We start from the raw sequence: 27,057 nt of genomic DNA, 5'->3' as shown, positions 1-27,057 counted from the left end.
AAATACAATCATAGGAGAAAAGGTGAATATAAAATAAGCTATTCCGATCCAAAATAAGGGATTTATTGGGCTCCATTCACTAAAGCATTTTGCTTGCATTATTTAGGTGTCCGGACACATTTTCCACATATCGCATGCGGTCCTAAAACTGTCAATTCACTATACAGTTTTTTGGCATTTACCACAAAACACTGAAATTGGTGCCATACCTCAATGGGCAGGTGTCACGTACCTTCCAGCGGAGTCTGAATGCTGAGGGTTGCCTCTTGCATGGTTCCGGTCTCAACACCCCTGTTAGTGAGGACAGGGAGTGCTGAGGCAGCGAAAGGGTGCAGGTGCCTGCAGGCTGAAGACTGAAGCTCGGAGATACTGGATCCTCACGGAGGAGGGAGTGTAGACTGGTCACCGAAAGTGTTCAGAGGAAGCCAAGCAGCTAAGTAGGAATACTGCAATGTCAAAAACAGGCAAAGGTTGGCAACTATATAAAATAAGAAATCAACCAGCGCTAAATACAATAATAAAAGTAAAGAAATAAATAAAATAGTGAAAAACAATGCAGCTAGAATACTATAGGTCAAATTACCAAATCCCACATTACAAAATCAAAAAGTGACAGTACAACGCAAATAAATAATAAATAATCAATACAAAGTCCATATAGTGAAAGATGATATATGCAGTAATCAAGAAGAATCCGCTTGTGCAGTGTGTCTTCAATCAATATATCAAGTGACGATGTGATCCCTTCACCATTGAACAAGTTGGACTCTCACCTCAACTAGTGGACCCCTGATATATCAGACAGGTCAAAAACACATGTTCCCATCAAGGGTAGATCATAAGTTTACAGCAGACCAGACCACTATATGGACTTTGTATTGATTATTTATTATTTATTTGCACTGTACTGTCACTTTTTGATAAAGGTTGGCAACTGGCTGGCAACAAGGGATGCCTGAGGAATCTTTGACATGAAACTAGATTGGGTTAGTATGAAATTCCCAGCTTGCAGGATAGTGTCTGGTGGGGATGAAACTTCAACCTCTGTGAACCTGCGGGATAGCACATAGGGTTTACTGTTCTTGGACCCTGGCCGGTAAGTAATATGAAAATTAAAACGAGAAAAGAAAAGAGCCCATCTTGCCTGTCTGGGTCTGAGGTGTTTGGCTGTCCTGAGATATTCTAAGTTTTTATGATCTGTGAAGATCAGTATTGGGTGTGCTGCTCCCTCCAGGAGGACCGCCATTCTTCCAAGGCTGATTTTATTGCCAGAAGCTCTCGATCCCCTACGTCACAGTTTCTTTCCGATACTCCTAATTTTTTGGAAAAGAAGGCTACAGGGTGCATTAAGGACTTAGGTCCTTGGCATTGAACAGAATGGGCCTCACAGCATTTTCCGATGCATCTGCTTCCAAGGTATAAGGCAAGGCAGGATCAGGGTGTTTTAGTACTGGAGCGGAGGTAAACAGCCCTTTTAGTTTGTCAAACGCAACTTAGGCTGCTGCAGTCCATTGAAAACTGCTTTGCTTCCTCGTGAGCTGCGTGATAGGCGCTATGATACTGGAGAAATTTTTGATAAATTTCCTGTAAAAATTGGAGAATCCAATAAAACGTTGTACCCCATTTTTGTCGGTTGGAGGTGGCCAGGACATAGTGGCTGAAACCTTCTGAGGATCCATTGCCACACCCCCAATTGATATTACTAGGCCGAGAAAGTGAATGGTCTGATGCTCTAACACATTTCTTGGCTTTAGCATAAAGTCAGTTTTGTCTTAGTCTGAGAAGAACTTGTTTCACATGGCTACGATGTGCTTCTAAAGAGGTCAAAAATATCAAAATGACGTCCAAGTAGACAAACACGAATAAGTCCAAAAAGTCTCTGAAAATATTATTTACGAAATGTTGGAAAGTAGCTGGTGCATTGCAGAGTCCGAATGGCATAACCAGGTACTCGAAGTGGCCGAAGCGTGTCCGGAAAGCTGTCTTCCACTCATCCCCCTCACGGATTCTGATTAAATTGTAAGCACCCCGTAAATCCAGCTTTGTTAATATCTTCACCGAACGAAGTCTCTGGAATAGTTCTGGGATCAGTGGGAGAGGATAACGTTTTTTAATCATTATTTTGTTCAAGTCCCTGTAGTCCACACATGGGCGGAGGGAATGATCCTTCTTCTCGACAAAGAATATTCCGGCACCAGCTGGAGAAGAGGAGTGTCGGATGAAACCCTTTTTGAGATTCTCGTCAATGTATTCCTTGAGGACCAGGAGTTCGGGTTCCTACAAAAGGGAAAATTCTCCCAGGGGATTTCTTCCCCTGGTAATAGTTTGATTGGGCAATCATAAACCCGATGGGGGGAAGAGTGTCTGTCTTTTGTTTGTCAAAACATCTAGGAAGCCATGATATGCAGATGGGACCAGTTTTTGAGTCTTAGATATAGGCCTTAGGCAGGCAAGGACTGGGACCAAATGGTGGGAGCCCTTGAGGCAGTTCTGGAGGCAGTAGGCAGACTGGAAGACCACCTCACCGGTAACCCAATTTATTTGAGGGTTATGGGCTTGTAGCCATGGCATCCCCAGAACGATTGGAAATAGTGGTGATGAGATTATGTCCAGGCGGAGTGGTTCCTGATAGTCAAGCAGTATGTTGGCAGATAATGGTTGGGTTTCATGAGTAATAGGGCCAGATTTGATGTTTGATCCATCTGCTAGCCATATGGAGAGTTGTCGTTGCTTGGGTATTAATGGAATGTTGTGTTGTAGGACGAAAGCATGGTCGATGAAGCAGCTGCAGGGGCCAGAATCAATTATAGCCTGGACCCAGAGTGTTCCTTCTGGAAGCTGTAATGAAACAGGGACAGCGATGTTAATGGATCTTGTTAAAGGCAATGCACAAGGTTCATGAGGCAAAGAGTTGGACTTATGGGTCTTGTTTGGGCACATTTTTTCCTAGTGACCACCTTCCTCACAATAGAGGCAGAGGTTGTTCTGGCGCCTACGCTGCTTTTCTTTCGGACGACAGTGGTGAACAGAGCAGGCCTATCTGCATTGGCTCCGGAGCTTCAATGGTGGCAACAGATACAATAGGAGGATGGCTAGGAACCTTAGGCAACATCCATGTGGGACGAATTTGGCTGGTTCTCTCAGATCTCTGCTCTCTTAGGCGACGATCTATCTGGATAGACACTTGAATCAGGTCCCCCAAAGAACTGGGAATTCCGACACGAGCCAACTCATCTTTCAGAGCCTCAGAGAGTCCAATGCGGAACTGATAACGGAGGGCGGCATCTTTCCACAGAATATCGGAACTCCACCGCCTGAAGTCTGTTATGTAGTCCTCCACTGGCCTACGGCCCTGCTGGAGGGCATGGAGACTGGCCTCTGCGGTTGTGGCACGCTGAGGATCATCATACAATTTGGCCATTTCATTCAAGAAAGAGTCCATAGTGTCCAACAGAGGGCTGGCCTGTTCCAATAAGCGGTGAGCCCAGGTTTGGGGTTTCCCCTGGAGTAATGAGATGATGAACCCCACCTTTGTGCTTTCCAAAGAGAAGGTACGGGGTTGTAGCAGGAAGTATAGCTGGCAGGCATTCCTGAAGGCACTGAATTTACTATGATCGCCTGAAGTCACGGTGCTTGGCGATAATGACTCCACTCTTTGTTCAAGTTGATGATAGCCATCTTGCAGGCCCTGGACTGCCTGGGTAAGGGCGGAGATCTGTTGGCACAGAGCTTCCAGAGGTGAGGCCCCCCTTTCGGACTCCATTTTGGCTGGATTGTACTGTCACGTACCTTACAGCGGAGTCTGAATGCTGAGGGTGGCCTCTTGCACGGTTCTGGTCTCAACACCCCTGGTAGTGAGGCCAGGGAGTACTGAGCCAGCGAACGGGTGCAGGTGGCTGCAGGCCGAAGACTGAAGCTCGGAGATACTGGATCCTCACGGAGGAGGGAGTGTAGACTGGTCACCGGAATTGTTCAGCGGAAGCCAAGCAGCTAAGTAGGAATACTGCAATGTCAGGAATAGGCAAAGGTTGGCAACTGGCTGGCAACAAGGTACAGGAACGGAAGGCAGGTTTGTAGCCAAGGACAGGCAAGAGTTGGCAACGTGCTGGTAGCGAGGTACAGAATCAGGAAGCAGAGCCGAAGTAGAGAGTCCAAGCCGAGGTCAGTATAATCAATGCAGGTAAGTAGTAAGCAGGGGTGATCCAGGAGAATAGTCAAGCAAGCCGGGTTAGTCAGGAACAAGGTAACAGGTTCAACAGCGGTCAGGTATCTCAGGAACAAGCTGAAGATGATTCATCACTGGTATCGGGTAAGGACCTTGTTTATATATGGAGTCATGCTCCAGGATTGGTGGACGTGAACGTGAGTGTGTGAGTGCGTACATACGTTCAGATTGGTGCGCGAGTGCGCACACACTATCGTATTGGCGTGTGCATGCGCCCGTTCCTTCAGGAACTCGTTCGCCTCTGTCGGGGACATCGCGCATGGTCATTAGCATTATTGGAATGAAAATAAGCCACTGCTGCATGGGGACGGGCATTCACACGGTGAGTTCTCTGACAGCAGGGCATGGAAATGCTTAAAATGGGGGGCCAATTCAATCTAATGAGCATTTGGCTAGTCTACTTGCACTCACATTTGGCAGCTGGACATTGCATTTTTCTCCTCTAGATCCTTTATGGAACTTTTTGAGTCTAATTTGTTAGAGTTCAGGCCATTCTAAGGAGGGCAAGGAGAAGATGAAGAGTGGTTTGGATGCATCTAAGTTCCTTTAAGCAGCGCACCTTGCTGGATGATTTCCCTGAAGCAAAAGTGCTCACTAACTTTTGTCTGTAAGTAACTGATTATGCTGCCGTTTGGGGAATTGCACTCTTTTCTAGAGCCCACCACACTGCACAGTCACACCATTCCACCCATGATCACGTTTCTGGCTGTCCTGCACTTTCTTGGCAAGGCTACCTATCATATGGTAGCTGGAGAGGTAGTTGGAGCATCAAAGCCATCTTTTTTACATTTGCTTGCTAAGGCCCTGCAGAGTTTCAGGCATGTTTGCTCCAAATTTATCAACATGCCTACCACACATCAGAAGTAGGGTATAGAGTGGGCTCTAATGTGATGGGGGTCTTCTGTTCTTATGGGGTACTAATGTGAAGTGGGGACTTCTGATGTGAAAATAGTTTCATGAAGGTGGTTGTGTGCAATGTCCCAGCCTTTGATTTTCCATTGATATGTAACAATTAAGTTGTTATATTTTAAATTGGGACGCCTCAACATTTTGCAAACTTTTAAATGGCACCATGGCTAAAAAAAGGTTGAGAAATGCTGATCTGTCTCCTTACTCCCAATTCATTTATTGAAAATTAAGTGCACTGAGTAGGTGACATTTAATTTTTCTTACAGGTAAAGTTTTATATCACAGGAAGAAGATAAACTATCTGCAGTCCAACTGAATTATAAGCTGCCTTAAAAACCTGGACAGCTTCATAGCATTAAACAGTGTACAAGGAGTTATACACATCTCTTAGCACTGTTAGACTTTCTTTAAGTTAGAATTCTTTAAAAGACATTACTAACGGCGTATTTACTAGACCTGCTTTGATTGACAGGTGCAGCAACCACCAAAAAAAAGCTAGCACATTATAAACTAAATCTGTGCATCATATGGGGTGATATAAAGCTGTTTATCTAAATTGTGCTAAATACAAAAATAAAATCATCAAAAGTTCATCATCAAATAATCTTGTATCCATGTTAAAATTTTAATGAATTAATAATGTACATAATTAATTCTTCTTCCTGACATGTCGTTATAAATGTTCTTGGGTTAAACACTCCCAGGATGGTAGAACATGTAAATATTCAGTACCAATGTCCCTCCGGGATGCCTTGTGTATGAATCGAAGGTTCACCTGTCTCTTTCTATTGTAATTAACCCAGGGGCTAATGAAGTGAATCCAGGCACTTAGTGTCACCTGATGGGACACCCATCAGATACTGTGCAGGCTAATGAGAACATTATGGGTTGCTCTGCTTCCTAGTCTCTTTTTCATTGTTTTCATATTAAGCTAATTTAGACTTAATGTAGATTAATTGGTGCTGTTCAGCCCTCAAAAACCAACTAGCTGATACGTGAAAATTGATTTCTGGACTATGAAAGCAACAAACGATCCCTCTGCATCATTTTTATGGCATATTGGCAAAATCACTGGTTTGAAAATGACCAACTAATAATAACATGACAGGAGCTGTAACTGTGACCAGTCTTCATAAATTATTAGAAATGCCTTCAATTTAGAGTACTTAAAAATGAGAAACCTTTTTTCTTCTAGTAGTGATTTTTAAGCACGAGGCATGTCTAATGAAGCAGTGTTTAAAAAAATAAAGTGTGATTACAGGATCAATATAAACTTTTCAATTTAGGATTTTATCTGAAATGAGTAAAGCCCCATACATACGATCAGAAATCTGCCAGCAAAGTCGGATGTGAGCTTTTGGTCAGAAATTCCGACCATGTGTATTCTCCATCAGACTTTTGCTGGCAGAATTCCAGCCAGCAAAAGATTGAGAGCAGGTTCTCTGATTTTTGATTGGAAAAAGTTCCAATCGGAAATTCCGATCGTCTGCACTGTACAAATTCCGACATGCAAAATTCCTATGCTTGCTCAGAAACAATTCAACAAACCAATTCAAGTTTTTTTCTGATGGAAAATCTGATATACGGGGCATGAGTGATTGTATGGAATCCTTAGCAAAAGTTAAAGTAATTTAGACTACATATTATTTAGTATTTGGACTTTTTTTTTTAAGTGCACGTGTGTAACTGAATTAAAATGAATAGGCTGTATGTAATACATTTGTACAGTAGATTTCTCAACTATATGCCTTGATAATAACATTGGAAACATCTTCACCCCTCTCCAATTTCATTACATTGCATGACTGTCAGGGACCAGATTAACCACTTCAGTGTGGACAATTTAACCGCCTTTTAGTCCAGGCCACTCAGTTTTCAGGACTGTGACGTTTTAAACAAATCTAACAATGTACCCAAATTAAATCAATAAAAATATTTGAGACAAATATAGCTTTGTTTGGTGGTATCTAATCACCACTGGATTTTTTATTTTCTGCTATAAAAAAACAAAAAATAACTGCATATTGTGGAAAAAACATGTTTTTCTGTTATAGAATTTTGGAGATAAATATTTTTCACACAGACCTAAAATTATGAAGAAAGATTAAGTATATATTGTTCTGAAAAGTCATAAGTCCTGAAGTATTGACTGCCGATCTTATTTATTAAGGTGTGCCAGGACAGTAGGGATGAGCTCAATGTTCTAGTCAAACGTATGGTGTTCGCTCGTTCGCCAAACTGCGAACAATATGGGGTGTTTACGGGAAATTCGGGCACTGCGGAATGCCCTATAGTGCATTGTGAGATTGCAGTGCTTGAGTGTTTGATGATTGGCCAAAGCATGCAGCTGACCTGCATGCTTTGGCCAATCACCACGCACTCTGCAGAGAGAGACATAATTGGCCAAAGGCAGGGTGCCTTTGGCCAATCATGGCTCAGGGGGACTAAGTCCATGCCCCGCACTATATAAGGCTGCTTACATAGCGGCCGTGTATAGTGTGTGACTGTGGACAGAGATAGATTAAGTTATATTAGGCAGGCAGGTTAGTTAGTTGCAGTGTATTTGATATCTATATATAGTCAGTCTAGTATGTATATATATATATATATATATATATAAATACTCAGCATTTAGCATTGACTATATATTCAGTTTATACACTATATTCAGGCAGTACAGGCAGTGTATTTGATTTAGACTGTGTATATATATATATGTATAAATATATATATATATATATATATATATATATATATATATATATATATATATATATACACATATAAATATACAGTCTAATAAAAAAAAATATATTATATATATTATTTCTTTTTATTATTTTTTTACACACACACACACACACACTCTGATTTCAGTGTAGCATATATATACACTGTTAATTAGTATAGATGGGTGACAAAGTCAATAAAGCACCACCATCCCTGAATAATATGGAGATTTTGGGAGGTAGTTTAATGGGAATTTCCATGTGCCAAATACACAGAAAAAGAAACCATAAAACTTATAAAAATATAACAAAGTGTATTCAACAATAATACAGACATTTAAAACCAATAAGGATGGCTATACCAAACATTGTGCAGTACAGTTACACATTATGATAGATCGAAGTCTTTCAACAATTGTGTCCTGACATGTTTCACCCGCTGGGGCTTCCTTGGGGGATATTTGTTGAAAGACAAAGTGGATGTTTGACTGCATGCAGATGTAGAGCCACTGATGACTGGAATGGAAGGACGGGCACTGGGTTGCATTTAAAAAGCTGACCAGAGAAGGCCCATGAACCATAGGCCGGGGCCAGTCTATCCAAAAAGAAAAAGATTGACCAAGGATGAATTAGGAAAAAGAAAAAGGGAAGGAGAAGGGACAGAAAAAGGGGAAAGGGAGGGGGGAGAAAAAAAGAGAAGGGAAGGGGAAAAAAAGGGGGGGGAGGGAAGAAGAGAGGAAGCCGGGGAAGTCGGGAAAAAAGAGGTGAAAGGAAAAATTGGGGAAGAAAGGAGAACGGGGTAAGGGGGGACAATGAAGGGAATGGGGATAAAAAGGGAGGGGACGGGGGGAAAGGTGAAGGGGGGGGGGGAAGGAAATAAGAGGGGGAGAAAAGGAAGGGGGTGACAAATGGGGGGGAGGATGAATGGAGGGGTTAAAAAGGGGGAATCAGTAAGGGGAGATTAAAATAGAAAAGGGGAAAGAAGGGGGAGCAAATGGGGATGGAATGGGAAGGAAGGAGAAGGGAGGAATGGGAAAAAATAAAGAAGGAGGGAAAACAAAAAAGGTCGGAGGAAAGGGGAAGGGGGAAAAAGTGGGAAGGGGAAAAATTGGGAAGGGAATGAGGGGGGAAGGGGAGGGGAAAAACGGAAAGAGGAAAGAAAAGAAAACAAAATCAAATATAATGAAGGAAATATAAATAAGGAAGGTGAATGTGAAAAGTAGTGCGTGGTGAAAAAAAGGGGATAATAAATGGATGATGCTGTGATAACAAAAGATGATGTAAATACTTACACACGCAAAAAGCAAGGTTTTAAAAAACAGTGCATTCAGTGGTGTACAGTTTCTAATACTCTTCAGGTGATGTACACAGTATATAATACAGCCGGTGAACCGTTTCTAAATCAGTGCAGGTGCTGTACAGTATATAATAGTGTAGTGTGCTGTATCTCTGTATCTACAGTCAACAGTGGTGGTTGTTGTGGACATGGTGCATTCTCTGGAGGTGGTTGTGAGGCATGCTTGTCCTTTTTTTTATGCTGGCCGTGTTATTGAGCCACAAAATGCAGAAGAGTTGATGGAGTGGATAACAAAGCCGTCCTCATCCTCTGTCACCCAGACTCATAGTAGTTTGCCTTTCAAGGCAGGTGCCAAAATGGCCTATTCCACCGGCTCCTTGTCCACAGTTACTCCTTCCATAGCCCCACCATCATGCACATAGGAGTCCCCAGAATTATTCGATCACAGTGTAATTTACATGCTACTGGAGGATGTGCAGCAATTTGAAGGCTCCAATGTTGGTTCCCAGGTGGAGGAAGGGAGTAGTGTGAACCTAGAGAGAGGGGATTACACAGAAGGAGAAAAAACTGGCAGTCATGTTCCCCAAGCTGCGGCATACTGCCAAGTTTGCTCCAGTGACAAGGGGGGGGGGGGTGATGAGGTCACTGACCATACTTGGATGCCTGAGATGAGGAAAGTGAGGAGGAGGAGGAGGCACAACTCCAACGAGGCAGAATGTCCTCCAAGGGCAGCCACCCTATTGCATCACACCACAGAGCTCTGCAGGTGCAGGACACTGCGGACTCCCCACTGACTTTTAAAAGTTTTCCTTGGTGTGGGGCCTTTTTTGACATGTGCAGCAGATCGCACCATTGCTGTTTGCAACCTATGTCTCAAGCTGATTAAGTGCGGCCAGAACAGCAGCCACTTGGGCATCACATGCTTGACCAGACATATGATGACCTGTCAGAAACCATGAATCAGACCGAGGCAGAAGTACAATTAAATCACACTTGCTTATTAAATAAAAATAAAAAGGTAAATAGAGTCAGCGTAGTCAAAGCATAGCCAGAGTCCAGTAACCAGATCGAGTAGTCAGCCAGTCCAGAGTTCAATAACCAGATCGGGTAATCAGCCAGGCCAGAAGTCAGGGATCCAAGTGGAGCAACAGCAAGCAGGATAAGGAGCCAGAAGGGAAGTCAGCAAACCAGTCTTAAACCAGAACCACAGGAGATGGTTTCTTGTGATGTGACCAAGGCGAAGGCAGAGATGAAGTGAGCTGGACAGCTTTAAGTAGGCGGATCAGACGAGCAGGATTAGGAACAGCTGGGTAACTGGAGAGAGATGAGAGCTGGTAATTAGCCAACAGCTGAACAGCCAGCCCAGAGAAGGAAGGGCTAAGCCAGCCCTGACACGCCCTACCATGCAGTCCGTTGGCAGTAGCACCTGAAAGACCCACATCATAGAAAAAGGCAGACGGGGCGTGACCGGAAGCCGACGGGAGCGGACGTGCTGTGTCAGAGCTCCAACACAGCCGCTGCCTAATCTGCCGCCATCGGGACGATCCGCACCATCCCGGGGGGTTTTTTGTTCGTCTCGTCGGCCACTCGAGCCCCATTCAGGCTCGTGGCCTACTTCTGTCTGCCGGACCACCGCCGCCTTCTTGGGGCCTACCTCACCTCCGGACCTCCGCGCTGCCCCCGGTGTCCTACGGCGCGGCTGACGCCTCCCTACAGCCTTCTGGGGGAGAGGCCAACAAGCGGAGGTGGCCTGAAACATTTCCGGACGATCCGGCCGCGCTGAGGCCTATTGTAGAGCCCCATTCACACACGGACGGCCGCCATCTTTAGGCCTCAGGCTTGTACAGCCCACTCGCCCAGCGGAGGTGCTGGTGGCCTCAGTTGTGGTGGTCTGCATCCATCACCACCCTCCATCTGTGATGCAGCCTGTCAGAGGACCCTGGAGGATTCCGGACTGCTCTCCCCCACTGCACCTGACCCCTGCTTGGACTCATTGATACACAGCACAGTGTTCCTGCCTTCTAACCAGGTACTCTCATGCATCCACCCCCCCCATCATTCCCCCTGTGCCCCTGCCTCCCCCCACGTTCACCTGGGCTGTCTGCTTTGCCCCCACCCCCCGAGTCCCCCTGTGCCTCTCCTGCCCCCCTTCCACCCCTGTGCCAACTTGGCCAGGCCTATTGACTATCAGAACATGTGAGAATCCCTCTACTATGACAACCATGTGATTTTGGGGCCATGTCCTCACCCCCGCCTTCCTAAGACTCCTGTTCAACATTTTGCAGCTTTACTACCTCCCGGGAGTCGCATCCTCACCCACTCAGCCCAGCCGTGCACCCCATGGGGAAAATAGGAGACCAAAGAAAGTCCTACGCTTCTGCACTTCTCCCCCAAGCTTCATCCACCATGGACCGTTATCTACACAAACCCACCCCCTCCTCCCAACTGGAGGGAGACCCTGCATCAGACCCTCATCCTCGCCATGAACCAGATTTGAACATCTCGGACGCCCTTTCGCCCACTCTAGACCAGGGTTCACCCACTTTGCTGACGGCAGATGTCCTAGACGCTAAGCTCCAATCCCTGCTCAAAGCTATCACTCACTCCGTAACTCAGGAAGTTGGTAAGCTTGCCAAGGAGCTGAGGGGTGAGATTGACCAATTGGGCGGCCGAACGGACACCCTAGAGACTAAATTTGATGAACTGGTTCAATATGTTCAAGTGTTGGAGGAAGAAAACGCCGCTGTTAAACACTCTGTTTCTCAACTCCAAACACAACAAGAAGATCTCGAAAATCATGAACGCAGACAGAACCTGCGGATCAAAGGCATCCCTGAAGCAGTAGAGGACAGGGATCTCCGCTCCTACCTTCTGAGCTTGTTTAACGTGGTGGCCCCCCAAGTTCCGGATATTGATTGGTGATTAGACAGGGCTCATAGATCACTGGCGCCTAAACCCCCTGCAGGTGCTAACCCAAGGGACGTGGTGGTTTGGTTCCACTACTTTGACAGCAAGGAAGCACTTACGCTCGCCACTCGTAATCAACCCAGGCTGGACTTTAAAGGAGCCAAAATTCAAATATTTAATGATCTCTCGCCCATCACCTTAGCGAGACGAAGGAACCTCCATCCACTGACGCTTCATCTCCAAACCCACAAGATTCCATACAGATGGGGTTTTCCCTTCCGCCTCTCAGTGACCCGAGAAGGCACTCAATTCTCTCTTTGTGATCTACATGAAAGCGACGCCTTCCTGCGTAGCCTTGGCCTCCCTCCTCTTCCAGATGAAGAGCCTACTCCGATTCCCTCTACACCTCGGCCGTCGCACTTCCGGCCCGAATTTGGACCCCAGTTCGACCAAAGCCTTCTAGATTCAACCTCACACCTCAACGGAGACCGTCCTTCAGACCCCCGACTTGAGGGACACCGCATCGGAACACAATTGAGTTTATTTACCCCCTCTGATGGGGCTTTGTTGGATTTTCCATGGTGCAGTTTTTTGCCGTTATACCATGGTGGATCCCCCATACCTATTCGCCGACGCCCACAGGGTGGACTGTTCATTGTTCATTGCTCATTATCTACTGTTTACAGCTCTGGTATACTGCATTTTGACTGTTATTTTATCTTTTTTGCATTTTCTTACACAGTTGCTTGGCTCTTTTTTCAAGAATCTGAATCGTTTTTTCCGGCTATGGAAGGCGGGGGGTGGCCTCTGGGCTCCCCTCCCCCATACTGGGTGGTCCTCGTGACCCCTGCTCTGGTCCCGGGCTCAGACCTGGGCTTCCTGGAGGTTATTTTTCTCCAGGTTTCTCTTCGGATGTCATTTCTATTTTTGGTTTTTCTCTTTTTCTGTTTTTTTTTGTTGTTGCTGTCCATGCAGTCTCCCCATAGGCTGTTTTTTTTTTGTTTTTTGTCTACGGCTTTTTTCCGGTGCTTCACATATCCTTGTGACGCCGCTCAATATTACATTCGTTTTTTTTTTGGGAAGTCCCTTTTGTTCAGGCCTCAGTCTCCTTTGTATTTCTTGGTGACCGATAGCCGCAATTTTTTAGATGAATGTCACTGTCAATATTACTGTTATACCAATGTTCCCCAGAGTGTCAGGCTCCTTCTCTTTCTCTTCTTTTGTTTCCTTTTCTCCTCTTGCTTCTTACTCCCTACCACTTGGGACTCAGTACCCACTGATTGTTCTGTACTTCTTTCTATGCTTTTTCACCAGTCTCCTTTGTTATGTCGCTGAAATTTTTTACCAGTAATGTGAAAGGTTTAAACTCTGTTCGGAAGAGGTGGTTGGCTCTGAAAGAGTTTAAAGCTTCCAGGACTGACGTGATACTGATCCAGGAGACACACTTCCGTCCTGGGGGCTCCCTTAAATTTGCCAGCAAAGCATTTCCGACCTCTTTTCTGGCTTCGGATTCGGATCCGTCTGGCAAGGGGGGCGTGGCGGTCCTGATTGGCCGCTCCTGCCCGTTGCAAATTCAATCTTCTTACCTGGACCCCCAGGGCAGATTTATTATTCTGGATTGCACATTTCAGTCTCAACCTATCATGATCCTGAATGTATATGCTCCCAATTCTGGTCAGGTTCGCTTTCTCAATGCTGTTTTTGACATGTTAGATAAATATGCACACCCTTTTACAGTGATTGGTGGAGATTTTAATATGGTCATGTCCTCTGGTAAAGACAAACATGTCTTGTTCCCCTCTAAGACCCCCTCCAATGTAGACTCCCTCTCCAATTCGTTTCGCAGACTTATCAGAGCCCGACGTTTATTAGATATATGGAGGATTAAACACCCCACTCAGAAACACTATACTTTCTACTCCCACCCTCATAAACTCTTCTCTAGATTAGACCATTTTTTCATCTCCACGCCCCTCTTGACAGCTGCAGTATCCTCGGAAATTAATCCCGTCCCCTGGTCGGATCATTCCTCTGTCCATCTGGAACTCTCCCTATCCTCGGCCTTCCCCCGCACCTGTCACTGGCGGCTCAATGAGACTCTTCTGCGTAACCCTGAGACTAAGGCTCAACTGTCCGCTTGCCTTACTGAGTATTTTGAGCTCAACACTGGCACCGTCTCCGAGCCCTCGACTCTATGGGAGGCACATAAACCTGTGTTCAGGGGGCATTGTATTGCAATAAGCTCCGAACTCAAAAGAGATGCCACACACCAACGAGCCTCGGCTCTTCTCAGGCTTCGCAAGGTCGAAGACCGTTTGTTCTCTTCTCCCACGGTGTCAGGGCTTAGGACTGTTGTCTACTTACGCAACTACCTTAGATCACTTGATATGCAGAAAATAGATAAATCCCTCCTATGGTCTAAACAGAAATTTTACGAGTACTCTAACAAGCCCCACAGGATACTAGTAAACAAACTTAAACCTAGACCCTTCCAAGCATATCCTGATTCCCTTAAACAACCTGATGGTTCCCCCTCTTACTGCCCTCTCACAATGTCCAAAATATTTGGCCAATTCTACCATAAGCTGTATAATTGTTTACTCACTGATGATCAATACACTTTCACCCAGGAGAAATTTAACTCCTTCGTGGAATCATTGCCCCTTCCCAAGCTCTCTTCTGACCACCTCCCATCCCTGAACTCCACTATCTCCCCTGAGGAATTAGCTGAGGTGGTGGAGAATCTTCCCAACCAAAAAGCCTCTGGCCCTGATGGCCTACCATATTCCTACTACAAAACCTTTCTTCCGTTTCTGAGTCCACACCTACTTTCCCTATTCTCCTCCTTACTGAAAGGCATCATTCCTGACCCCCAGTTTCTTCATGCCCACGTCTCTGTGATCCCGAAACTGGGTAAAGACCCCTCCCTCCCGGACAATTACAGGCCTATTGCGCTGCTAAATTCCGATTACAAAATCTTCACCAAAATCTTGGCGAATAGGCTATCCCGTTTAATACCACAGCTCATCCACAAGGACCAAGTAGGTTTTGTATTGGCTAGACATGCAGGGGACAATACTAGACGTACCGTAGATTTGATTGACCTACTAAATAAAACAAACCGCCCGGCTCTAATACTGAGCCTTGACGCTCAAAAGGCGTTCGATAGACTCAGCTGGCCATTTATGTTTGCCACGCTCTCTCACTTTGGCATTGAAGGTCCCTTTATCGCTGCCCTTAGGGCACTGTATTCCAGACCCTCTTCGCAAATCCAACTATCCTCCTACTTATCACCTTCCTTCTCCCTCAGTAATGGCACCAGGCAGGGCTGTCCGTTGTCCCCCTTGCTCTTTATTCTCTGTTTGGAACCTCTGGCAGCTGCTATTCGTAGTCACCCTGATATTCGAGGAGTGCAACTACGCCAAACAGAGTATAAATTGTCTCTATATGCTGACGATATTCTGCTGACCTTGACCAGACCCCACACCTCCCTTCCCTCTCTCCATGCCCTCCTGCACCAATTTAGCTCACTCTCTGGATATAAAATCAACACCAACAAGACAGAAGCTTTACCTATCCTTATTCCCCCCGCAGACCTTGTCCCTTTGCAGTGCAACTACACTTATCATTGGTGTACAGATTCCCTCAAATACCTAGGGGTCAACCTTACCTCTTCCTACCCTAGTCTGTATCAAGCTAATTTCCCACCACTCTTTCGGGACATTGACCGACTCTTGCGACTATGGGACTTGTATCCCATTTCTCTCTTGGGTCGCATCAATGTCTTGAAGATGTCTATTATGCCACGACTTTTATACCTATTTGAAACGTTACCGATCCCCGTTCCCATGTCCCAACTTAAAGCGACCCAGAGGTCCTTCCTTAACTTTATCTGGCGCTATAAGGCTCACAGGATAGCTAGTTCTGTAGTGCTCACTCCCAGAGCTGGAGGTGGACTGGGGGCCCCGGACCTCCTTAAATATTATTTTGCTACACACTTGAAACCGGTCATAGTATGGTCACATAGAATGTCGTCCAGCGTGTGGTCTGACATTGAAATGAGCATTACTACCCCGGTCCACCCCTGCTCGATGATTTGGGCAGAATTGGAAACTTCCATACACCAGCTTAGGAACCTTTGTCTGCGCCCCATGCTCTTTACTCTTTCTATATGGAAGAAATGTGCCCAGTGTTTCTCCCTGGCCTCTCCATGTTCGCCATTATTAAACATATTGTTTAACCCTGACATTCTGGACAGCCTGTCTTACTCGCGCATGCTCCCTTGGACACGTGTGGGTATCTTCCAACTTCGTAATTTGGTACACCCACTTACATATTCGCTTCTGTCCTTCTCTGACATCCAACATAAATTTCAGGTCCCCAAAGGTCTATTTTACTCCTATCTTCAAATCAGACACTACTTTAGCTCCAAGAACCCCACCCTTACCCTGAACAACCCTACCCCTTTTGAACTTCTTTGCTCCCAAGGTCCATACCAAACGCGACTCATCTCCGAGATTTACAAATACCTACAGGCCTCTCCCTCTCTTTCTGGCCCAGGTCACCTCTATATGCACAAATGGTCTCGACTTCTTGGCCTGACCATTACCACCCCCCAATGGCTAAAAATTTGGGAGACTCTAAATCGTCTCGTTGTGTAGAACAAAAAGAGACAATCTATAAAATTCTAATGTTTTGGTACAGGACCTCGAAGATCCTACATAAATACGATCCCGGGGTTTCCCCACTCTGCTGGAGATGTTGGAAGGCTACTGGATCTCTTTTTCACATTTTCTGGGAATGTTCTGTCATCCAACCTTTTTGGTCCTCTGTCCATGCATATTTGCAAGACCTTTTCGACACTACCCTCCCTCTAACCCCAATTCACTTTCTGTTAGGCTTACCCTTTCCTGACCTGCCTGCAAATGTCCAGAAACTTTTAGGTTTTATTCTACTGGCAGCGAGACGGGCCATACCAGTCAGATGGCTATCGCAGTCTCCGCCAACGCTCCCACAGGTACTACAAACTCTGGAACAGATCCGTAGAATGGAGCACCTTACCGCTGTTATTCACGACACACTGCCTAGGTTCTTCCGAGTTTGGGACTTATGGGACCATTCCCAGCTTAATCCAGGACTTCCTAAGCCCCCCTAACATTGCGGACCCTCTTGAGCGGAGGGGCAGTCCCATTGCCCCCCTACCTATGGACCGTTCGAGATTCCTTGATGTTTTCCCTTACCCCTCCGCCTGTATATGTCTCTCCCCGAGGTTGCCTCAGTCTGGTATAGGCTCATCCGGGAAATGAACGTACCCCAGATCCGGTGGTTGGCCATGCTTCCTTTGCAGACACTCATGTATCTGGCCTACCCACCCATTGGATCCTTCCCTACCTCCCCCCTCCTCCTGATGCTTCCCCCCTGTCCCCCCTGTTGATAGGTGAATTGCTGCTTTAATTGTGCCTGTGACTAGATATTGCCTGACCATTACATTTTTTTTGTGTTTATTTTCTTTTTCTTGTTCTTTGGCCTTTTGTCTGTAACATTGTTGACACTGACAATTATTTGTTGTTGTACTTCCCTTTGTATATTCTCTCTGAAAAAAAAAAAATCAATAAAATTTCAATAAAAATACAATTGATAAAAAAAATAAAAAGGCAGACTTCTCCTTGCTCCTCATTTGGGATATCCAACCCTACTCTAACTCCAGTCATCTCAAAAACCTGCACTGAGAGGAATGAAGGTATAGCAATAGGTGTCACAACTACTTGCAGCCAATCTGCTAGCAGTATACCACCAGTTGATTTCAGCAAGAAAATTTCCCTGCCCCAGATGCTGAACCGTAAAAAGAAATTCTGTCCCAGCCATCCACATGCTCAGCTTCTAAATGCTAGCTTGTCCAAATTGCTAGCTGCCTTTTTAGCTGGTAGACTCAGCCCTCTGTCGTGAATTTGTGGAGTGTGCTGTACCACAGTGGCAGGTTCCAAAACAACATTTCTTTTCATGACAGGCCATTCCAGCTCTCTACTGTCATATGGAAGGCAATGTTTTAGCCTTTTTGGACAGGGCAGTCAGCAGTAAGGTTCATATTACCGTTGACTCATGGTCCAGCAGACATGGGCAGAGACGTAACCTTTCCTTCACGGTGCACCAGGTAACGCTGCTGGCAGCTGAGAAGGATGCAGTACAGGGTTCAGTGTTGGACCTTATTCCACCACCATGTCTCCAAAAAGCTTGTGATTCTGCCACAACATCTGTATGCTCCCCTCCCTCTTCTTCTTCCTCTATTTCCTCTTCTGCAGAATTTTCCTCTGAACCAGCAGTGCTCCCCAAATGCTCAAGGGGCTACTCAAGCAATCAGGCAAAAAGATGTAATGTGATGCTTGAGTTGGTCTGCCTAGGGGACAGGAGCCACACTGGGGCAGAGATTCTGTCAGCTCTGCAGGGGCAGGCTCAGAGTTGGTTGATGCCACGCCAGCTTCAGCCAGGAATTGTATGCGACAATGGCACCAACCTTCTCTCCCCCCTCCGTCAGGGACACTTGACCCATGTTCCATGTTTGACACTGTTGTGAGCATGATATGTAATTTTAATGATAATAAGTATGGGGAATTTTAAATAAATAAATTACGTTTTTTGACGAACAGTATGTGATAAATAAAAGGGTAATATCTGACTCTACGTATAATGAATCTGCCTCCAGCTACTTTATGTCAGTTAATAAAAAAACAAGTGAACTTTGTTCAGAAAATCAGTAATATACCACAATCATTTCCTGAGTTTGTTAATCTATGGGGAATTATTACCAATGTATAAATATCTCCCAATTAAATTAAAAAGTAAATACATATTATTAATATACAAGCATTATACAACTTCATACAACACCATAATTTCTGGTGATTAATATTTCATACACATTACCAAAGACATAGCCCCAATCAACTATGTTAAAAAGGGTGTGGTTAACTGCACCTTAAATTCAAAAACATAATATCTCTCGCCGCTCTGAAAACAATCTTCTGACTTTCTCCGGCCGGAAGAAAGGCCAAAAAAAGTCTTGAAGAGCCAACAGAAAGATATTATCAATTTGAAAGAAGTCTTCATTTATCAGGGGTACCGGATTGGATTGGACAATAAATTATTTCCATGGGACCATGGGACCACAACTACAACTTAGTTGCAATACAGTTTGATCTTAATTTCACCCACAGGGCAAGACAAATAATGTGCGATAATTATTAAATACTAAACTACCCTTCACATAGTACTTGATAAGATTAAAATATAAACAGTAAAATACGATTCCTATAATTTTGGGAAGAAAAAGTTGATCGATATTTATATGGTCAGTATCTCACCACTGTTTAAAGGAAAGGATGTATATTCGATTCGCCCTACAGCAACGTCCAACGAGGTGGGAAGTGGTCACTTATTACCAAGCTTGTGTTCGTCCAAAGAGGGTATGTCAGCGTGTGGATCTGTGGTCCTGACTGTCTTCAATCATGTGCATTTCTCCTTTTGTAGGGTGCAATGTAATTGTTGGATGGTTACCTCCCTCTCCTTATGTTTACCATCTCATGATTGGTTGGTTCTAAATATGAAAGGTAACTGCCCTAATTCTCACCCACCCATCTGTGATCATGGTAAAGGTGTAATTAGAATATGATGTCTAGTGTTATTATGAAATGTATTTAAATGTGTTTCATGTTGATATAATACGGTGATTGCTTGCCTTATGCCCTGTCATTTTCTGTCCCCATCTTGCGTACCTTGCTAAGAAATATATTGAGATTGACAGAGATTTATGAACTCAAACAACAACACTGTTTAACCATAAAAGACTGGTGCCAAATCCTTGTCCAATACATGGATCACTCCAGTACACATTGATTCTTTCAAAATGTGTTGTAACATCGTAATTTAACATATATATATATATATATATATATATATACAGTGGTGTGAAAAAGTGTTTGCCCCCCTTCCTCATTTCCTGTTCCTTTGCATGTTTGTCACACTTAAGTGTTTCGGAACATCAAACCAATTTAAACAATAGTCAAGGACAACACAAGTAAACACAAAATGCAATTTGTAAATGAAGGTGTTTATTATTAAAGGTGAAAAAAAATCCAAACCATCATGGCCCTGTGTGAAAAAGTGATTGCCCCCCTTGTTAAAACATACTATAACTGTGGTTGTCCACACCTGAGTTCAATTTCTCTAGCCACACCCAGGCCTGATTATTGCCACACCTGTTCACAATCAAGGCATCACTTAAATAGGAGCTGCTTGACACAGTAAGGTCCACCAGAAGATCCTTAAAAGCTACACATCATGCCGAGACCCAAAGAAACTCAGGAACAATTGAGAAAGAAAGTAATTGAGATCTATCAGTCTGGAAAGGGTTATAAAGCCATTTCCAAAGCTTTGGGAATCCAGCGAACCACAGTGAGAGCCATTATCCACAAATGGCGAAGACATGGAACAGTGGTGAACCTTCCCAGGAGTGGCCGGCCACCAAAAATTACCCCAAGAGCGCAGAGACGACTCATCCAAGAGGTCACAAAAGACCCCACAACAACGTCCAAGGAACTGCAGGCCTCACTTGCCTCAGTTAAGGTCAGCGTTCATGCCTCCACCATCAGGAAAAGACTGGGCAAAAATGGCCTGCATGGCAGAGTTCCAAGGAGAAAACCACTGCTGAGCAAAAAGAACATCAAAGCTCGTCTCAATTTCTCCACAACACATCTTGATGATCCCCAAGACTTTTGGGACAACATTCTGTGGACCGATGAGACAAAAGTGGAACTCTTTGGAAGGTGTGTGTCCAAGTATATCTGGCGTAGAAGGAACACTGCATTTCATAAAAAGAACATTATACCAACAGTAAAATATGGTGGTGGTAGTGTGATGGTCTGGGGCTGTTTTGCTGCTTCAGGACCTGGAAGACTTCCCGTGATAAAAGGAACTATGAATTCTGCTGTCTACCAAGAGATTCTGAAGGAGAATGTCCGACCATCTGTTCGTGTACTCAAGCTGAAACGAACTTGGGTTCTGCAGCAGGACAATGATCCTAAACACACCAGCAAGTCCACCACCGAATGGCTGAAGAAAAACAAAATGAAGACTTTGGAGTGGCCTAGCCAAAGTCCTGACCTGAATCCTATTGAGATGTTGTGGTATGACCTTAAAACATGCTCGAAAACCCTCTAATGTAACTGAATTAGGACAATTCTGCAAAGATGAGTGGGCCAAAATTCCTCCAGGACGCTGTAAAAGCCTCATTGCACGTTATCGCAAACGCTTGGTTGCAGTTGTTGCTGCTAAGGGTGGCCCAACCAGTTATTAGGTTTAGGGGGCAATCACTTTTTCACACAGGGCCATGATGGTTTGGATTTTTTTTCACCTTTAATAATAAACACCTTCATTTACAAATTGCATTTTGTGTTTACTTGTGTTGTCCTTGACTATTGTTTAAATTGGTTTGATGTTCCGAAACACTTAAGTGTGACAAACATGCAAAGGAACATGAAATGAGGAAGGGGGCAAACACTTTTTCACACCACTGTATATATATATATATATATATATATATATATATATATATATATATATATATATATATTTATATATACACACACACACACACACACACACACACACACACATATATACTCTTGGTTCTGTTTCAACTTGTGATTGGTTGGTGTCCTTCTGGTGTATAATTAACTGGGCGTCTCTACCATTGTCTGGGGAAAAGCTGAGTCAACACTGGATTCTTACTGAAGAGACAATCTCAACCTTTGAAACAATGGGGCTATTTAGCCTGGCTTTCCGTGGATCAAAGGCCTTGGTATCTGGATCTCAAAATACCAGTTTGACCATTGTCAGTTGGTTTCGTGGCACCATTGTTCAGGTTATTCTGTTTCAACATAAGGCTTATATATTGACCTTAACCCTCCACTGGAGAGGATAATCCAATTAACCTTTCTTCTGGTGGTGGGGGGGGGGGGGGCACTCCCCTGGTATGACGACTCGTTGGCTAAGTGTTTCATGAATTATAAAAACTTTTATGCATCCCGGCCATGACAGCACATGTCCTGAATTTGGTGGTGCAGCATTTCTTGGCCTGGTACCCAGGCTTACAAGATCTCCTGAGGCAGGCCAGCAATGTCTGTGGTCATTTCCGCCATTCACACAATGCCGGTGCTTGGCTGGCTGACATTCAAAGGGAATGCAACCTGCCTATCAACTGCCTCATTTGTGACAATGCTGCAGTGGCTCCATACACAGCAGAGGTGCATCAATGAGTACCTGTGCGAGTAAGGCACCTGGACAGGGTCAGGGGAGCTTGCCTTCTTTTCACCATTCCAGTGGCTACTGATCAAGGATGCATGCACAGTCCTGTCACCATTTGAGGAGGCCGCAAGGATGATGAGCAGTGACAATGCATGCATCAGTGACATTGTTCCTCTAGTCTTCCTGATGGAGCACACGCTTTGTGGAATCATAGACATGGCACTTGAGGCAGAACAGAGGGAGGAAGAGGAGTACTATCCTCTCAAGGCCCCGTTTATCCAGATAGCATTGGGTCCACCAAACACACAGGAAAAAGATGGCGAGGATAACACGCAGCAGTCTTCAAGGTATGGTTTTCAGTCCCCAGAACCCCAAGGAATTGTACGTGGCTGGGAGGAGGTAGTTACAGAGGGATCAGTACTGGCAAAAACATATAGTGCATGCTAGTCAGGAGCCGGCGCTACACTAGCTTTCAACAATATCTTTTGTTAAGGGCACCACCACCACCCAAGGCCCAATTTTTCTGCCCCTGTTTAACAGGGGCATGTAGTTACAATTTTTGATACAATATTTAACAGCAGGGCCCATTACTGCGCCCAACAAGAGTAACTGTGAGGGGTTACTGTGTTCTGCCACCATCAATACCTAAGGCCCAATTTAGAGTAGAGCAGAGTATATAATACAGTCTGTTTAGTGTGTATATACTACAGTTCAGAATATATAGTGCAGTCCGTATAGTATACATACTGCAGTTCAGAGTATATCGTGCAGTCAGTGTAGTATATATAACGCAGTGCATGGTATATAGTGCAGTATAAAATATATAATATAGTGTATTGAAGTGGTTAAGGGAAACCCTATGACAGAATTAAGAAAAAAACAGTATGGGTTCCCCTGTTCATACCAGGCCCTTTGGGTCTGGTATGGATTTTGGGGGGACCCCCATGCCAAAAAAAATTGCCATGGAGTTTCCCTTAATATCCATACCAGACCCAAAGGGCCTGGTATTGACTGGGGGGGGGGGGGGCACGCTGTTCAGCTCATCCCTACGGGACAGTAAAAATACCCCCATGTACATGTAAATGACTCTTTTTTGGAAGGTAGACAGTCCAAAGTATTTAGTAAGAGGCATGGTGGGTTTTTTGAAGTTGTCATTTGTTTGTCACAATTTTTTGGAAGATGAAGAAATTAAATAATATTTTTTTCAATAAGTTGCCATTTTAAAGAGGTTGTAAAGGTAAACATTTTTTTCACCTTAATGCATTCTATGAATTATAGTGAAAAAAAACCCTGTTTTACTTACCTATCCCCTCAAAAGTCCCGCCACTCGCATGTAGTTGTGGAGTGCTTGCGGAAGAGAGCCAAGACAGCCACTGAGGGACCCCAGGAGAGCAGGTTCAGGGCCACTCTGTGCAAAACGAGTTGCACAGTGGAGGTAAGTATAACATGTTTGTTATTTAAAAAAAAGTGATCCTTTAACAAGTTATTTTCATGGACAGCATAGGCATACTTAGAATTACCCTCCATAGCACATTCTACTATGCCTCCCGAGACCTTTTCACAGCATAGAAACGTAGAAAGGCCTAAAACACAAAGAGCACCTTTGGACTTTCAAGGGGCATAAAATTATGCATCTAATATTCTGACTACTTATCACATTTCTGGAGGACCTGAGGTGCCAGAACAATGGAAACACCCAAAAAATTGCCAAATTTTAGAAAGCAAACATTCCAAGGTATTTTCTGAAAGGCGTAATGAGTCTTTTGAAAATGTCATTTTTTGCCACACATTTTTGGAAAATGCAGAAGGAAAACAAAAATATTTTTTTATACAAAGTTGTTAATAAATAAGATATTTCTAACACATCATACACAACACCCATACTTAGATTTACACCCCACAACACATTTTTCTACTCCTGAGTATTTCAATACCATGTGTAATGCTGCATACACACGACTGGACTTTCCAGCAAACTAGGTCCAACAGGATTAGTCCATCGGACAATCCGATCGTGTGTGTGCAACTCAGTTCATTTTTCATGAATAAAATCCGACGAACCTAGAAATAAAACATGTTTCAAATCTATCCGACGGACTCAAATCAGGGAAACCATTCGTCTGTGTGCTGGTCCGACGGACCAAATATGAAGCAAGTGCAGCTATTGGCTACTGGCTATTTAAAGTCCTGTTTATGTCATCATGTTCAAAACGAATGGACATTCGAATGGACTTATTCCGTTCATGTGTGGCCAAGTCTGTTCATTCAGAAAGTCAGTCGGAACTCCGCCAAAAGTCCATCTGGAAGACCGTCGGACCTAGTTTGCCGGAAAATCCGGTTGTATGTATTGGACTTTTTCATAGCCCAACCACACAGAGCGGCCCAAAATCCAAATAACACCTTCAAGATTTCTAGGGGCATAAACTATGCATCTAATTTCCTGACTACCTATCAAGATATTGGAGGCTCTGGATCACCAGAGCAGTAGAAACACCCATAAAATGATCAAATTTGGGAGAGCAAACATGGTGAGTCTTTTAAAGACTTCATTTTTTTTGCCTCACATTTTTGGAAAATGCAGTAAGAAAATATTATTTTTTTTAAATACAAAGTTGTATTTTAATAAGACATTTCCCATACATAGCATGGGCATACTTAGAATTACACCTCTAAACACATTCTGCTACACCAAAGTGTTGCGATGCCACATGTGTGAGACATGTCTCTGTCTGGACTGATTTTATAGACATATCTTGTGTATCACTCAAATCAATCAATTGTACCAAAATCAATCTCCTATAATGGTCAACTCTATATGAGTGGTCAGAGAAATGACAGTGTAGCATCCCCTATAGTTGTCCCAGTTCCTATAAACCAAGCCTAGCCTACTGGCACATGGCTGCCTCCAGGAATGCCATGTTCACCTGCCAGGAAGTACAGGAAGCTAAAGAAAGGCAGAAAAAAAGAGTTCCTGTGGTTCCAGGAGAGCAGTTATCTATAGGGGATGGCAGGAACTGGTGTCAGTCGGCATAATCAGTCGAACATGCAGATGGGTCAGTTCAGGCACTGGCAGAGACATTTTTCTGCAGCACTGTTCTAAACAAGAGAAAATGCACTACTTTACGGGCGCACTAAGGGGACCCCCCAGGCACAATATTTAAAGGAATATTTCATTGTTATTGTTTCACTTTAAGCATTCTTAAAATCACTGCTCCTGAAAAAACATCTGTTTTAAAAACAGGCAGAAACATGGTCAATAAATGGCCACGGTTAGTACAAGCGTCAATCAGGGACGCCAACGACCAACTGTAATGGGCTGCACTATTAGAGTTCAGTCATATATGAGGCTGGAGGGTGGTAAAACCTCATGGTTAAGGGACGGTTTTACTGCATTTTACCCCTTTAGCTGCAGAGGCAGTGGCTGAGAGTATACACATGCCATTGCTGCGATGCCTGTCAAATGCTCATAGATGGCTCTTCAGACAGCGTTGCACATGTGAGCAAATACTTATGGTGACAATAAGACTGCTGTGGCGGGGATCAGGGGCACTGGGACTGGTGTGGCTGTGATCAGAGACACTATAACTAGTGCAGTCGTCAGGGACACTTTAACTTTTGTGGGGGTGATAATGGACAATATGACTGGTGTGGCGGTGATCAGGGACACTGGGACTGGTGTAGCGGTGATCACGGGCACTGGAACTGGTATGACAGGTAGGGATGAGCTTCAAGTTTGAGTCGAACTCATGTTCGACTTGAACATTGCCTGTTCTCCTGGTCAGCGAACAGTGAACAATTTGGGCTGTTCGCGGCAAATTCAAAAAGCCGTTACACCCTGTACAAGTCTATGGGAGAAATCGAAAGTGCTAATTTGAAAGGCTAATATGCAAGTTACTGTCCTAAAAAGTGTTTGGGGACTTGGGTCCTGCCCCAGGGGACATGGATCAATGCAAAAAAAAGTTTTAAAAACTGAAGTTTTTTCAGGAGCAGTGATTTTAATAATGATTAAAGTGAAACAATAAAAGTGTAATATTCCTTTAAATTTCGTACCTGGGGGTGTCTATAGTATGCCTGTGAAGGGGCGCATGTTTCCCGTGCTTAAAACTGTCCCTGCACAAAGTGTAATTTCTGCAGGAAAATAGTATTTTAAAATCACTTGCAGCGTAATACAGAGAACACTCAATGAATGTTCTCTGTATTACGGGAGCCGACAATTCATTAATTGATAAAAAAAAGCGTGGGGTTCCCCTAAATTCAATTACCAGGCCCTTCAGGTCTGGTATGGATATTAAGGGGGGCCCCGCATCAAATTAAAAAAAACATTGACGTGGGGGTCCCCATAAAAATCCATACCAGACTCTTTAACCTGGTAGGCCGCAGGAAAAGAGGGGGGGACGAGAGAGCGCCCCCCTCCTGAACCATACCAGGCCACATGCGCTCAACATTGGGAGGATGCTTTGGGGGTCTGTGACCCCTCAAAGCACCAGGTCCCCATGTTGATGGGGACAAGGGCCTCATCCCCACAACCCTGGCCGGTGGTTGTGGGGGTCTGCGAGCGGGGGGCTTATCAGAATCCGGAAGCCCCCTTTAACAAGGGGACCCCCAGATCCCGCCCCCCCTGTTTTAAATGGTAAGGGGGTACAAAAGTACCCCTACCATTTCACAAAGAAAGTGTAAAAAATGGTTCAAGA

This window comes from Lithobates pipiens, unplaced genomic scaffold (assembly GCF_037356315.1).
Source record: "Lithobates pipiens isolate NorthernLeopardFrog02 unplaced genomic scaffold, aLitPip1_a1.2 Scaffold_25, whole genome shotgun sequence".
Classification (NCBI taxonomy): Eukaryota; Metazoa; Chordata; class Amphibia; order Anura; family Ranidae; genus Lithobates; species Lithobates pipiens.
This window is presented reverse-complemented; position numbering follows the sequence as displayed.